Source organism: Protopterus annectens, chromosome 6.part0, assembly GCF_019279795.1.
Source record: "Protopterus annectens isolate FY-2018-M chromosome 6.part0, PAN1.0, whole genome shotgun sequence".
Taxonomy (NCBI): Eukaryota; Metazoa; Chordata; order Ceratodontiformes; family Protopteridae; genus Protopterus; species Protopterus annectens.
The window spans coordinates 415,276,982-415,294,801 of NC_056737.1; positions in this window are offsets into that span (position 1 = coordinate 415,276,982).

Consider the following 17,820-nt stretch of genomic DNA (forward strand, 5'->3'; position numbering starts at 1 on the left):
TAATGATATCCTAAGTGGACTGCCATGAAGCCTGAAGACATCCCTTGTACAAACCTTGATACCTGCTTCTCCTGATGTCTGACAAAAAAATGTTACAACAGCTGTTAATGATAAAGCTATGAATTTGGGTCACATGGCTTAAAGGATCTTGGAGTAGAAGACTAGCTTGGTGTTTAACAACCATAAATTATTTATTTTTATTTAACATTTATTTACAGGGAAAGTCCGACTTGGAACAGGCCAATTTTCAGCAGAGGAGAAGGAAGGAATGCTCCGGATACATGTAAAACAAAGAGCTGCATATGCTCCACAGTCTTGACCCAGAAAATAAATTTCTCTACAGTAGACAGGACTTTACCAAGATGCTAGGTATTTAATTTTTTTTTTTTTATCCCTAACAAGAACGGGCTCCATGCATGAAAGGAAACTCCAAAATCTAGTGGCCAAGTTCCTGATGCTTAAAAGATGACTGGAGCCAGTTTATCCTGTGCAAGCACATTCCTTATAAATGGGGTCCTAACTAGCAGCAACAGCAGTGGAAGTATCCATCAAAAGGCCCTAAATGAGGCTTCACCCCTCCCCAACCACCTTACTATTGCATGCTAATCCTTGTCCCTAATCCTGCACCTTATCTTAGCAAAACCATTTCTGTGACATTAACACTAAAGACAGCTCAGAGAAAGAAACATGCACAATATGAAAGCTATACATTTACCTAAGCATTAGCCTAATCCACCAACACTCACACACACTCCTACCCCCCTTACCTCTGTCTACACTCTGAACTGTCAACATTCTGAACTGCACCCACTTATGAATATGACTGCATGGATAAATATGTATGAGTGGCAGTTAACATTTTGTGTGTGTGTACTGTTGACAGCTGTCTAGTCAACTGCATAAAGTTGATTAGGCAGTTAACAGACAGGTGAGTCAAGACTGACAATGCCAGGGAAGGGGAATATTCTCTTTCCCTGGGGATGGTGAGAAGCTCAGAGCTAGTATACAGAATTAGTAGGCTGTGTGGAGGCATGATATTTTACTTTGCTTTTTTAAAAGTTTGAAATTATATACTCCATGGCTTTTTCTCGACAAGTGTAGTGCAGTCTCGACATCTATGTTTTCAACCATATACATTCAATATTTAGGTAATCGACTTTGCGTGATTTCACTAATGTGTAGTGCACCAATTTATATGTGTGTGTGTGTGTGTGTATATATATATATATATATATATATATATATATATATATATATATATATATATGGGTTCCCTTCACATGGTCAACATTACAGAATGTCGACATTCATATGGCCGAGACCATATGATCAACATTCGAAATGTCAACCATGCGGAACCAGCATCTCTGTACACTGCAGAATGGAAAGATTTCCATCTACCGATCCAAAATGCTGATGACGCCATTATTATCTCCAGCTCCAATAACCTTCAACATCTCTTAAAAATCACACAAAACACCTTTACCTCTATTGAAACCTGGCTAAATGATTCACAATTACTGCTCAACCCAAATAAAACCAAGCTACTATTATTCTCACAAAAACAACTAACAAAGGACTTCAAAATATATTCACAGAATAAAACTGAAAATAAAATTATAACTCAGGTAAAACTGGGTATTACAAGAGATGACAAACTTACCTTCCAACAACATATGCTTAAATACAATCAAAAAACACACTTTAAACAGGGTAAAACTCTATAGACACAAACATTTCATGGATAACCCCACCAAAAAAAAAAAAAAAACATTAGCCAATACTTTACTACTCCCCATCCTTCCTGTATGGGACCCCTATTTTTATCAACCTACATACATCTCTAAAGTGGCTAGAATGTTCCCATTACGTCAGCTTTGCACAACTATCTCTTGCTCATAAAATTCTGTACAAACCTGACAGCTGACCTGCCTTAAAACCTATCTTCTAGCATTACACCCTAGCCTAAAATATCTGTTCTACAAACAAACAGCTAGTAAGTGTTTACAACCCTAACAAAAGAGCAGGACATAGCCTCCACTCCTTTGCCATTGAACACCTTACCTCCAAACATCACTGCTATAGATTCCTTTAATAGAAATAAACATACATTACAAAAATCACTATCTCGACACTCATATTTGCCCATGCTCTTAACTATGACTACCATCCATAATCTACTCCCTTGACTTTCACTTCCATCCCTACTTTTCCCTACACCACTAACTATCCTTCTATCATACTACCCTGGTAACCAATTTATACTGTATTACTTTTCAATCCCTCCTTTCCTGCTTCTTGAACTATTGCCTTTATATCGCCCTATCTTATTCACAAGTACCGCCTTCTTCTTGACGAATCTCTTCTCTCACTATACCATCTCCCATAGATTGCTGAATATGTATCACTTTAACCTCCTCACTCTATCAAACACAGTATTTCTCTCCTATACATCATAGATCAAACTTTCACATCAGCCTCCCTATCATCCCCATCTCATCCAATCTTCCTTACCTGTCACAAACCTAATCAGTCATTCTCTTCCTTCTCTTTCCACCTTTACCAAGCTTTTATCCTTTTATAACTATTAAAGCCTAACAACTGTATTGGACAACTTGTCTGACTTACCAATTATGTCTACAACTCCCACTGATTTGGTATTTTAACTAGCTATAATACCTTAAACTGTAATCCAATTATATGACAATTTGTATTAGGCCTAGAAAATAAAATGTTTACTTAATTTTGCAATTCTATAAATGTCTGTTCCTGTTTTAATGACAAATGTAATGTTTACTTATAATTAATAATCTTTACTGTCTGTAATTGTTTTTGATGGAGTTTTTCTCCCTCCGGCCTCCTCTGAAAATGGGTTCCTGACCCAGTCAGACTTTCCCGGTTACCAAATGTCAATAAATAAATAAACAAATAAATAAACTACACATGCACGTTTTGTTGACTCAGACAAATGAAATGCAGACATTGTATAAAATCTGCTTTTTGAAAAAGAAAATTTTGCTTTAGTATACTCCAGCTGCATGTCCAAAGATAATTATATAAAGGACAATGAAGCAGACTGAGGCATAATGGCATTTTCTGACAGTTTTTTACCATTTTACAGTGCCATGGTAATTTATGCAATTTTTAAAATCCTATTAATGATTGCTACTATCTACCTACCAGCCATTCATTATCACTGTATTGGCTTACCTCACACCATTAATGTGGATACTACCTACCATTCAATATCCTTTAATTGTTAATACACAGCCTCCCTTACATCATCAATGAGACACATCTTATCATCCAATATCCTTCCATCATCACTATAAAGCCTCCCGCGTACTACCAATGATAGATACTACCTACCATCCAATATCCTTTCAACATCACCACACAGCATCTCTCACACAATCAGTGGGGGACACTATCGGCCATTCAATATCCTTTCATCATTAACAGACTCCATTCCTTTCATCCAATATCATTTCATCACCACTGTACAGCCTCTATTACATCATTTATGATGACCTACTTAATTTAAGCCAACAATGTTATAAGTAGAGGAGCTCAATTATAAAAATGAAACATCTATATGAGCTTCCAAGCAAATATATTATTTAATAGCAAACTCTTATCTAATTTTATTTATTTTCTGTATCTTCTCCTGGGTCAACTTTCACTTTTGTCTATTTGTTGTGTGACATTAAAATGATAACAAAAAAGTCTGCCACATTCAAAGTAGGAATACATTAGTCTTCTCATTGCCTTGAGCTTCTGTGTTTTACAATGTATTATTTGACTTCCCCACTACATTTTGAGGCTAACCTACAAAATATTTACATTTTATTAATTAAGCAGTATCTACAATTGAAGGAGAATGCATTTGGGATACTCTTTACATGCAGAACAGATAAGAGATAGCTTCTATACATGAAGAATTAAAAAGACTAATAGACCTTTGGACTACCAGCAGGCAATATTTAAAACACATTTAAAGCACATGTCCAAACATCCTTATGTAGTCTACCTACTGCATTAACAAAGGATTTTATAAAGATTAGATATGCTAGTATTTTTCTGCTTCCATTTTTCCATGGATGTGTATCTCTCTAGCTGTGCTGTCTTAAGAATATGCAGTTCTGCTAGTAAAATACCCTCCTCTAATCTCTGTGCTATGACTATACTGGCTAGAGTGACCCATTGGTTAACTGTGAACACTAATATTACATAGTGTAGTAAAGAATGAGGGCGGCAAAAAATGTAGCTTTCTGTCAATATGCTTTTCATTAACTGTTCCGTTCAGTGCCTACAACTAGCAAACTTGCATTCTGTAACCCAAGACAATCTTAAATTTCTTCTAAAGAGCATATATCTGTTTAGCTAGTCACAGACAATGCAAGACAATCTACAGTGAACACTCATTTTTAGTCCTGACTGAGAACTAGCTGCATCTTCTAGGGCAGATCTAGTAATTCATAAAGATAAAGCAAAGAAACAGGATACTGTGCCAGCAACAGGTGGCAGTGACAGCTACAATATGGATGATTTATTATATATTATGATTTATCAGCTTACATCCCCACAGATAGCACTGACTTTGTTGGTACAAATGAGATAAAATGATCATAAGAAAGCAACATATGTCACTTTCTAAAAACATAAGTACCTTTAATTCTGAATGTATTACACATACTGTAGAAATCTGTCTGAATTAACAACAGATAAGCATATAAGGCTGTAGTAGCAAACATGGCACTTGAGGTTTATCCCCATGGAAGATCGATTCTTGAAGTTAAGGAAATAACCCACTATACAAGGCCTCAGTAAGAACGCACTTTGGGTCCAAAGTGCAATTTTGAAGGCCATGAAAAAAGTGCTACTGGAGGAAGTGCTGAAAATGGTCACCAGAAGGGTGACAGGTATAGAGAGGGAAGTTACAGACAGTATTAGAAGAATAGGCTGAGCCTGTAATTGCCATGGTTTGGTCAGTGTTCTATCCTGGTAAACAAATTTAAATAACTTGGAACTATTCTCCCTGGGAAGAAAGACTAATGATAAGAACATGATATGGATGTATAAAATAATGCTGGTTAGACATGAAGAAATCAGAAGGAACAAACTACTTTCTAGATGTGAGTTGTTCATGGAGAGGGCAATTCATGAATAATACAGACTTACAGAACAGATGGTGGAGCCTAAAATCACAGAATATTTAAAAGATGGAATAAAACTGAAGGGAAGGGGAGGAAACTGAATAGAGAGACATGGGATGCTGAATTCATTAAAAGGGCAAAATAGTCCTAAATGTCTCCTTCTACTGCCAAACAAATGAAATGAAATATGGCCTGGTACCAGTTCTGCAATCTGGATGGATTTTGTGGGAAACAGGAATATGTGGAAATACTGAACAGTTCTGAAAATAAAATGTTGTCAGCCATGTGATGATAGGAGGTACAGCCAGCTATGCTAGGGATAAGTAGGGAAGTGGATGTATGCCTTGTGCCAGCACAGGTAGCTGGAATTTTATAAAAAATTATGTCATTTGTATATCAAACTGATTTGTACATATGTGTGTGTTGAAAATGTATTTGTAAAGTGCTTGTGTTTAAAATGTATCGACAGTGCGCCCTACTGGAGAGAATAGAAATGTACATGCATGTAACTGTTTAAATGTATATGTTTTAACACAGGAAACTGGAAGACAGGATGTTAACCTCAGTCCAGCAAACTTTAAAATATATCTGAAATGAAATCACTTTATGGGCTAGGCCATAAATATGACATCTCACAGATCTCAGTGCAGCCAGAGACAAAGTCTGTGCTAGGAAGCTTTCTGCACTGTCATTGGGGTGAACTAATTACTAGTCTGGAAGCATGGAGGTATGAAATTGTCTTATGACTTCAAGCACCCACCACAGATCTGAGCAAAAGCACTTGCGTGTGTATTTTTGTAGGTAGGTGCTAAATCCTGAGAGCTTCCAGCAGTGGTGTGTGTGTGTGTGTGTGTGTGTGTGTGTGTGTGTGTGTGTGTGTGTGTGTGTGTGTGTGTAGAAATGTGTGTCAGCTACTTGGGCAGGGACATGAAGCACTGACTGAATAAAGAGAGTGTCGGAGGACTTGGCTTGGAACCCTGGCTAAGGACTCAACTTTATAGCTGTGCCAGTGGTGAGGACTATGGGTTTCCCACAGGTGCCAGTGGTGAGGAATGAGGCTCCTCTATTACTGGCCCAAAGGTGGGGCATCACATATTTATATGGAATGCCCCACATATGGTCTAGTAATCAAGGAGCCAGAATCCTGACCACTGGCACGTGTGAGGAACGTTCACTAGGAGGATAACAGGTACACACACAGTATCTCCAGATGCAGCTGTCACCATCAAGCACAGTCAAGCACAATTTCCCTTAAGAGGACACAGGAAACACAGTCAGTCTGGGGGCTGGTTCCTCTTTCTTTCTCCAGATCCCCAATAAGACCCCCCACTGGGACAGTTATAGAGTTAAGTCCTTAGCCAGGGTTCCAACCAAGCCCTCCAACACTCACTCCCAAGTAGCTGACACACACACTCTTTGAGATTTGATTTACACACACACACACACACACACACACACCTGGGAAAGCCCGGCACAGCTGTGCCTCCTTTTGCACAGACTATAAGGTAGTTATCGCTGCCACCAGAACCCCTTGCCAGCTACTTTAAGGCCCTTAACAAAGGGTGTCCAATTTTACTGTGTAATATTAACACGAATACAAATGGTAGTTTGACCAAGAGCAAGGCTATTAAAAGTGGCCCACACAGTGTCACCAACTAAATGTGCAAATACTCTCAAAACTTAAATATCTCTACAGATATCAGCCACAATGAAATGTTTAAATATATTTAATAATAAATAATAAAAGAACAAAACAATACTAAATATCTATTCACAGTTACGTCAGAGTTCAAAATCACAGGAAATGTTTAAAATAACAGTGAAGGACAGACTCAGACAAATACAGAAAAAACAATATCTAAACTAAGCTTCACTCCAAAGGTACACTGAAGGATAGATCCATGAGAGAAAGCTAACTACAGGGCAAGAGGTGAAGCTAATGGACTACAATGCACAGTAGGAATATTCAAGCATGTATCTATTATTTTTTTTCTGTTAATTCGGTAATATTCAACTGGGAAAAGCCCATTCTCGGTGAAGACCCAAGGGGGAAAAAGCATAAACAACAAAACAGTGATATTAACAAAACAGGCAACCATTTGTCCAAACATCTTATTACAGCAAACCTTTATGTGGCAACAGCAGTGTGTACTAGCTAAAATTAGTATTATTAAGGCATGCAAAAACAGTTTTAAGAGTGTTTCATAAAGAATCACTACAGGCTGATGGTAAAAGATGGGTAGAAAACCTTTCCAGATAGTTTTGGTGGGATGTCAAGAGATCAAAGACAGTAGGACAATGTAAAAATAAATATTTATAATGAAAAGAGAAAAAAAAATCATATTTGCTGTTTGGTGACATGAGCCCAGAATGTGATCTGTTTGAAAGGAACGGGAAACAGACTGGCAGACAAGATTAACCCACAATCATAATCAAAGCTAGTGTTTCTTACAAATTACTGAAAAAGTGAATGCTATACTACACTCTGTGATGTAAAACCATATGAGGTACAAAATAACAGAAAATAAAATGATACTTACAGATCTCAGTAATTAAAATCAAGTTCACACACTGTACACTTTGTAATTAATTAAAACTGCAAAAAAAAAGCTTTCAGTCCAAGGCAGAAGCAACCTCAAGTGAAAAGAGCACAAGGGACTTTTTATTTCTCAGTCTCTGACATATAAATATGCTGTTAATGAATGTAGATTTGCCAACCTCCTGAATTTCTCCAACAGCTCACACCAGAAACATCTGCTATGTCTCATTGGTAATACTGCTGATTCTTCTCTTTCAGCTTGTAAACACTGACTGCTAAAATCTACAGAAACCAGATTCACAGTGTTACATTTGGTTGATCAACACAGGAAATAATAACAAATAAGGGAAAAAAAGCATACATAATCCAGTGTGCAGACTAACAAAATGTAATATTTTAACACACAATGCTCAGTAATTTCACTAAAAACATGCATGTTTCCTTCGAGAAAGACTTTTTGAATTCCTCCTATATGAATAGTGTCACCACTTGTGTACATGTGTTAAAGTCCACTGCTCCTGACTCTGTGCCTTTTTTTGGAGGAGGGTTTCTAATAATATTATAGTGCAGGAATACAGCTGTACATTTACATTTTGTAAATATTGTACTAATATGATGATAGGAAGCCCTGACAGCCATGCCAGGGAAAAGTAAGGCAGTGAAAGTATGACTTGTGCCAGCACAGCTAGCTGGAATTTTGTAAATATATGTCATTAGTATATCAAACTGATCTGGACTCTGCTAAAAATGAAGAGAAATGTTCATGTATTATAGTATCTGAATTAAATGCATATGTTTTAATAGAGGACACTGGCACAGAAATGGTAAACCAGCTCGCTTATTATAAAAAAAAATAAAGGAAATGTAAATGAGCTGTTAAATCATTGAATGGCAACCCACAGTGCTGAGTAGGCCCAGAGATGGTAGGTCTGGGTGCAGCCATTACCTACTAGCTTTTGTAAAGAAGGGGGGAAAATGTTGTAAATGTTTCTGCCTTCTAGGCATTGCCATAAAAGCTCTAATTGTCTATTGTAGCAGTCTGTTAAAGTCCTGGTTCAAACTTCAAAAGGAGATGTTGTGGGAACCTACAGTCAGGTGACCAGATGAGGTCATTCTGCAAGTCATCTTGGATATTATATTTTACAGGGAGTAATCTCAGAACATAGAGTTTTCTGTTTGGGAAGCCTGACTAGAAAGACTGCTCACATATTTCATCTTGCCTTGCCCAAGTAAGTAACAACTAGGGAACAGTAAAATTCTCTTAGATTCAGGTCAGGAATATAGTGAAGCTTAGTTTAGATATTGTTTTTCTTTATTTACGTGAGTCTGTCCATCACTGTTGTTTTCAATATTTTCTGTGATTTGAACTCTGTGGTTTACTGTGAATATATATTTAGTATTTTCATGTACTTTTATTATTTATTAGTAAATATATTTAATACTTTTATCATGGTTGGTTCTTGTAGAGAGTATCTAACCTTTGAGAGTACTTGTATTTATTTGGTGACACTGTGTGGGCCACTCCAGAAGGCCTAGCCTTCTTGGTGAACTACTGCCATTTGTATTAATACTAATAATACACAGTATATTGGACACCCTTTGTTAAGGGCCTTAGAAATGATGATTTTGAAGTGTCTGGTGGCAGTGATAACTACCTTATACTCTGGGCAGAAGGGGGCACAGCAAGTACATCTGTGTCAGCCTTTCCCAGGTGTGTGTGTGTGTGTGTGTGTGTGTGTGTGTGTGTGTGTGTGTGTGTGTGTGTGTGTGTGTGTGTCAGCTACTTGGGGAAGGGACACAAAGCACTGGGTTTACAGAAAGGTAAAAGACTAGGCTCAAACACTTGTCTGAGGACCTAACCCTGCAGCTGTACCAGTGGGGAGTCTTAATGAGGATCTAGAGGGAGACTGTTATAGAGACATCCAGACCTCAGGCTGTGTGTGTTCCCTGTGTGCTCTTAAGGTAAATTGTACTTGATGCAGAGAGGTCTGCATCTGGAAATACTGAGTGTAACCATCCATATTCCAAGTGCATGTCCCTCTCCAGTATCAGTGGTGATGATTCAGGCTCCTTGATTACTAGCCCAGTGTGAGAACAACACAAAACGGTGCCCATCACATACTGGCAGAAGTGGTCAGCTTCATAACTAACATTGGGCTACTTTGAATATTGTGGTATTATTGCTGTTACTAAGGTAAATTGGTAACAATAATGCCAATGCCTTTGTAAATGTCTATGTAACTAGGTCTACATTCTGTTATATGTTTAGTTGTATTGTCCAGCTTCGTCTGCATGGGTTGTGCCTGAAAAGGGTCCATAGACTAGTTCACATGTTCAGATGACTGACAATAAAATAAATAAATAATGAAATAAAAGCATTCCTTCAAAGAGAATAAGGAATGTGTTACACATCGGGTACGGCTGTCTCTGCTTGAATACAGACGGGCAGCTGTCTGTAAGGATCACCACCAGGTAGAATATTTCCATTCATAGTTTACAGCTGCAGTGGCAATGCTTTTCAGTGGTATTGCTCTATGGCAAAGCGCTGCTGCAGCCATTTGGTTTCGGCGATGTAGCTCGCAAGGAAATGTCTTGCGAAGTACACGTCGGAACCCGTGCCTCTCATTAGGCTGAGCAATGAAAGAGTAATGGTCAGTTGCTTGTTTGGTGCCAGGATCCATCAAATCATGCATACACTCAAGTCCTTGAACAATAAGTACCAGTATGACTCCTTTATAGTTCATGCTGATGTTGTTGACTTGAGGTGTACCTCCCTGGATTTCAAGAAGATAAGACATAATGGCACTCTCAGACTGTGTGTCCAAGCCAGGTATGTGCATTGAGCAGGATTCTGCCTCTCTATGGATGATGCTGCAATATAAGCAGAAAATAATTGACTTCAGTAATTGGTTTAGTTTTTGGTGTCATTCAAATGGGTCCAATATTTGTTAGCCTAGAAGGATATAATTAACAGGCCACACTGCTTCACCAAGGATGGCCTGCATCTGTCCCCTCTATGGTTTCAATTATTGGAAAACACATTGTCCACCCCCATAGTGCCTTTTTAGGCCGAGCCAACTTGATAAACCTACTAATAAAACAAGCACAGGGAAATATGAAGGTGTTACTGATCAGTGCTAGGAGCTTAAACAAGAAGCTCCACTCCCTACAAGCACTTTTCACCCTGGAAGACACTGACATTTGTGCAGACATTGAGACATGATTTACAATAGTGGAGAGCACTTTGGCTGTGCAAGGCTATAATGCCTTCCACACATTCAGACCAACTACTGTGTGCAGGAGGGGAAAAATGGTGGAGGTGTACGAGTCTAAATTCAGAAGAGAGTCACATAATGGCTGATAAAGCACCATAATGCACTAGACTCGAGCTTCTTCATGTCAAATTAACCATCAGAAAAGTCCCATACCATAAATTAGCCAGCTACAAAACTCCCTCAAAGACAAAAGAAAGCCTTACCACCTATCCACAGGAATTAGAATCACTGAATATTAAACCGAATACCCTTTTCCTAGGTGATCTAAACTATCCAGCTATAGAGTGGGAAACCTACACCATCAGTAGTGCACAAGCACAGAGTTTCCTAGACTTTGTCAATACAAATACCCTTGAACAATTAGTCATTAATTCATGGTCAGGGGCTGCTGGAGCCCATCAAAACATTCAGTGAACATATGGCAGCACAAAGCTTATTCTAAATGCCAGCAGACTTTGAGTTATAGCTGGCAGTGGTAGGTAGTCACACCTCTAACACCAATGAAAGGCTAGCTGATATAGCTCTCAACTCCTTTTACAAGAAACAGGGTCAAAGCAAAAAACAATGGAGGGACAAAGGCCAAAATCAGGGACAATTTTCAAATTTTACTCTAATTACTTTAAAAAGTTATTAGAAAAACTCATCAATATGCATTTTCTGAACAATAAGAAATTTAAAAATAAAACACTTTATGCAGGACAAGGCAAAAATAAGAGGCAAAATCAGGAGCAGTTGAGAAAAACGCCAGCTGATGCAATCATTACCTGCCTGTACTGTTGGCAACCTGTGTTCAAGTAATGCTCTTGAGTCTCGCAGGGTTGTTTGTAAGGAAAGAAAGAAGGCTGAGCAACTGAAAGCCATCTCTCAAGTCTCCTGCAGGGCATGTGAACTTCAACAGTAACTATGCTGACTGGGGTTAGCTCAGGGCACAGTACAATTTTATCAGGGATGGAACTTTTAGACATCCACCTGGTGGGAACAGCACACATGTATAACTGCTAAAAACTTCTCAACCAGCCTGAAAGACAGGGAGAAGATTTAAAACATACCCACCCACTATGCATCTGATCTCTGGACTGCTTTCACATTTAACTTCATTAAATTTACTCTGAATTTATATTTGCATTTAGGGTCAAAAGAAATCAACAGGAATATGGCAATGTATTAGCAATATAATGTGCATTTCAGTACTTTCTGCAATAATGCACACTGAATAACAAAATGTACACACTACAGAGGCAATGTGGGAGCATTAGTCAATGGATAGATGAAATGGGGGGTGCCCTTAATATCCTCTTTCCCCTTTTGATAACTTAAGGATTTTGCAAGCCTTAAGACACATGAAATTTCTAATCACAGTCTATGTAGGGAATCACTTAAATCTTATCCAGCACAATTGATAGAGAAATACCAAAGTTAAAGGCAGTTTATCTACCATATAATAATGTTTAACCAGGTAGCAATGATGTTAAGACGGCTGTACCCAATTAGGTGAAAAGACAGCAATCAGATGGGAACAGGCAGCATCATTCTAAACGTGCTTTTGGATTTTTTAATGTCAGTGAGGTGGTTGTAGATGCAAGCTCAAAACTTGCACTCAGTAACTGACAAAATGAACAAGACTTCAAATTTGAAGCTGATTGAAGACATGGAATTTTTGGACAGTCTCACAATAATCCACATGTTTGATGACTAACACAAGTGTGATGGTACTATGCCGGTTGCATTAATAATCAGAACAAGAAAAAAAAAAAGCAAACGGCTTGAGAAGTGCACTTTGCTGAGTGACTCACCAGCTTGCTTAAGCATCAAGCAATGTCAAATTAATCCACAGTACTCTAATCAAAGTCCTTAAATAAGCAGATTTTAATTATGTTCTGCATATGAAATGCCACTGCACTTACAAATTTCAGTGTTTCAGCACACAGATCTGCTCATGGAGATATTATTCTTCAAATATCGATAACCAATGTGAATACTTCATATATTAATAATAAACAGGACCAGTCTATTACATTTCTTAGTAACAAATATAAACCTTCTGACAACATAATGTAAATTAAATCTGATTCACTGAATTACCTGTTCATCTAGAATAAATGACAATGTAAGCTGGTTTCAGCAAAGCATTCTGTTAATACCATTCAGAGTACCGTTTAATTTTCACTTTCTCTGTTAATTCATGTGCATTTAGTAAGTTCACCCTATAAATCTAATAAAATGCTTTTTTCTTGTTGCAAAATTTATTTTGCCGCCTCTGAAACTTTACTGGACAGCAAAGTAGCTAACATTGTTGACACACAGATCTTGGTTCTCCAGTTCGATTTTGGGCAAATTCTATACGTCCTCTCTTTGTCCACATGCGATGGAAATGATAAGGCAATGACAGTTCATCTAATCTGAGGAGAGGATGCGTGGGTGTGCTGCAGACATGCCCAGGGCATGACCTAGTAGTAAAACTGAAAAAACACTAAACAGGAAACAGCTAGGATGAATACTCCACCAATGTACAACAAAGTCATAAAAATCCACAGAGAAATTGTGAAGTAACCAAGGCACAGAATGTCCTAGTTTAAACACAGTCCAAACAATCAATGCATTTTATGCTACAATGTTTAATATGTATTTATATGTGAAGCGTTTTCTAGTATGACTTTGTACATATTGCAGAATGGTTGTTTTTACTTTAAGCATTAGTTGGTTTGATTTGATTGGTTTGAATACTGTTTAAATATAGTTGGTTAGGATGTGTTTGTTTGAAGGTCTGAGGAAGTGATATGTGTATCATGAAAGCGCTTACCTACGTAAATAAATTTATCTTGGATTTTATCTACATTTCATTCATGTTTGGACTGTGTTTAAACTAGGACATCCTGTGCCTTGGTTACTTCACCATTTCTTTGTGGATTTTTATGACCTACTAGTAAAACTGCAGCCACAACAAGAGGCAGCGACTGTACTGCAAGGTGGGCAGGTTCAATTAGGGACATAATCACCATGTACATGGGGCTGCTTCTTCATGGTGCCACTGTGTGCCTACCTCATAATGTAGCCCGATACATCTGGAAACTAGTAGGATTATAACACAACCCAGATATCCGCAACATGATGACATTTGCATCTCCACTTTACGCCTCAGTTATGCAGCATTCATATCCTGAAATCTGATAGGTGTGGGGCACATCAAGAAGGGTCCCCTTGCAGATCAACCGATATGGCAAGAACACAGCTATATCTAACACTGGGGAACCATCCTGATGGAACAACAAATGGGCTGAATCACCTTTCAGATTTCCAATTTGTACAAAACTTAAGCTGTCTCATGGAATGCTTCTTAGTAGCCTCACAATCACTTCTGAAACAAGACTGTACAACAAAAGAAAAAAAATTCCTAGTTAAAATTAGTAAGTGTGACACAAAAAAATAAATAAATAATAATAAAAAAAGAAACTCTCTCATCAAACTGAATAGACAACTAAGAGGATCAAGTTAAAGTCCAGCAAATCAAATTTTGATGTAAGGATAGCATCCCAGGCCCGGGACAACTATAAGACCTTCTTTAGTCATGTTCAAAACCTTGAAGTGCTGGTAAATAGAGCCATGTTCCCGGAAATGAGAGACATAGCAAATCTACTTGCGTCAAATTCAGCTCCAACTTTACCCCCTCAGCCCCAGCTGCCCCAGAGGAAATACCATCTAACACAATTCCTCCAGCTATCAGTAGGAAGAAGGTCTCACATGCACTTTCTAAGGCCAAAAACACAGCTTCAATGGGCCCAGAGAATATTCCAGGATGCCTCCTAATGAAATATGACCTATCACGGCTACTGGTGTCACTATTAAACCATAGCCTTTGCACGGGCTTCACACTATGGGAACAGAAAAATGCAACTGCCATCCCTCTGCATAACGGTGGACCATTAGTGGATCCCAAAAACTACAGACCCATTAGTCTGACTAGTCACTGCTAAGCCATGGAAGGAATTACTATGGAAATGATTAACAGTGACATAGGTAATCTTCATACTCTTGACCCAACCTAGTTTGGTTTTGTCAAAGACAGGTCATGCCTACCGAAGCTGGTGGACTTCTTTGAGATGGTCACCAAGGCAATGGACAAGGGCAAAATGGTGCATAATGCATACCCTGACCAAGTTAAGACATAGGATACAATACTCCACTCAGGCATTGTAAACAAACTCATGGAATTAGGCATATAAACCCCTATGTGACTGGCTGGTTCAAAGCCAGGACTCAGGTTTAGTTAGGATTGGAAAGAACTGTACTAGGTTCACTCCTCTTTGGCATCTGTTTTTAGGATGTCAAGGCCAATATCACAGACCTTTGGCTTATCAAGCTGGCAGATGATTGCAAGCTACAGGAAATCACAGAAACCGTCCCAAGATAATAGTATCTTGTAGAAAGGTCTAACACAGCCAAAAGACTGTTGCCAAAGTCATGACTTAAAACTCAATGTCAAGAAGTGCATAATAATAACTTTTGGGAAGTAATCCATCCAGGGAAACCACCTCATTGATGAACACCCCTAAAAGTAGACACAGTAGTCCAGAATTTGGGGACTCATGTAGATAGTAATCTGGCTTTTAACCAACATGTCTCTAAGGTTGTAAAAAGCCATTTTATTATGTCACTCAACTTATAAGTATGGGCAAGATATCTACTCCCAGGAAAGTCACTATGCCACTGTACTCACTCATCATCAGATCCGTCATTGAATATAATGCCCCTTTTGGCATGTACCTAACCAGGCACAAGCAACAACTGAAATGTCCAAAGAGGTTCCTCTCAAAAAGAATACAGGGAATAAATACAATGTCCTATGCAGATCACATCAAAGCCCTATCTCTATACTCTGTTTTCTACAGACTGCTGAGTGGCAATTATGCCCGGCTTATAAGGCATCCTTGGATCCTGCTCTGATCGACCTACTACATATCCTCAAAATGAACAATACTAAAACTACTAGATCTAAGGATTTAAACTTTGCTTGCACTTAAATAGGACTTGTTGGAGGGACAGGTATGCATCTCAGAGAATTCCCATTCTTTGGAATAGGCAATCCATCCATGTGAGGCAGAGCCCTCCCCAACCCTATTCAACTGCAACCTGGACCAGTGGATGGGAAATCAGAAATTCACCCCTGGTCTGACACATATGTCTCTGATAGACAGAGGCAGCCATTAAATCATGCCCTAATCAACATACACCTCTTAAAATAACTATAACAACTCATGGGATATATTTGGGTTGATGGCTAGACTTTTAAAGGCCCCAGTTGTCCGTAGACTAGTATACATCTATGGAACTATAAACCTATGAACTTTCTGGGTCCACTCCATAGTCCAGAATAACTGGCAATGAAGGGTGTTCACCTTGTGCCCATAAAAGTAATCCTCCAAGATTGGATCAGAAAAAGCTTCTTCCAATTCATGATCACCTCCAGATAGTACAATCATGGAAACATCCAATCCAGGGATACTAACAGGCAGTCTCTAAACAAGACCACTAGCATCCAGTCCTCAAATTAGTGCAGCACGTGGAAATTCTCCTACTTCAGCCATGACGGCATGCATTTTAGTGGACACTCTTTGTACTGAAGAGTCCAGACCAAAGCAGTTTTTACTGGATGTGATGCTTACCTGCAGCAAACCATAGGAAGGTCAACTTGGAGATCCACAACACCAATGTGCCAAAAGCCATTGATCATATCCATTAACACCATCCAAGCAGCCTATGGCAACAGCAGAATGAACTCAAAGGGGTGACAAGACTGTTGCACTGGGGATTGTGCAAACATTATAGCACTGAAGTAGCTGAGATGCATTGGAAACATGAGCTGCAATCCATTATAGAAAATGATGAAGTTTACATCGCATGGGATCACCCATTACCAACCATTCAAAACAGAGACGTAAGAAAACCAGATCTAGTAGTTCATGAAAAGAAGACAAAAGTAATATTCATCTCTTAAATTGCTAAACCCAGTGATTACAGTGTCTTAAGTACAGAGAGACACACAAAGTCATAAAATACTAGGATTTGTAGGCAGAAACAATGGTGATATGGAAGAAGGATACTCAAGACAGTTCCAATAGCAGTAGGAGCAATGGGCCTCATAAAGAATTTAGTTATATTTAGATATGGTTACCAATACATGCAACTCTGTATGAACTGCAGTAGGAGTCCGTTCTGGACACATTGCAGGTGCTGCAAAGAGCACTTTTGGCTAACATCAAAAATTGAAACAATACTAATTTCATGAACTTTAATCATACTTTGACTTGGGCATGGGGTCTATTCCCATCATGGTATTAGCAACCCAAAACTCCTGGAGAAATTAAAAAGGGAGTCATTACTCAAAATCAAATATAACTGATGTGCTGGGTAAAGATGCTAAAGTTGATGACAGAACATAAACTATCCAGCTCCTTCAAATCTAGGAAGAAGCAGGAGTAGAAAAACAGACTTACTAGAGACAGCATCCATAGCACCTTTAAATAGCCTGAGTCTGTCCACAGAACTTTGCTCACTCAGTTAGAGTTGCTTGGTTTCTTGGTAGAGTTTCTCAAGCTTGGGGTAAACTCAGACAACTGTCCCGGCTATGGAAACCCTACACTACAGTCAAGCTGTTAGTATATCAAAGTCATCCTTTTGAGTGACTTGGTTGGCACATGATGGGGGAAGACTGTGTTAATCTGAACTGCTTTTCTTATTCTGTGAGGAGGGTTCCTCATCTTTTGGGACTAGTTAGACTTTGAATCAGACAAAGACAGGAAGGTCTGAAAATCATACACGAGTGAAACCACCACGAAAAAAATACTGCTGCATA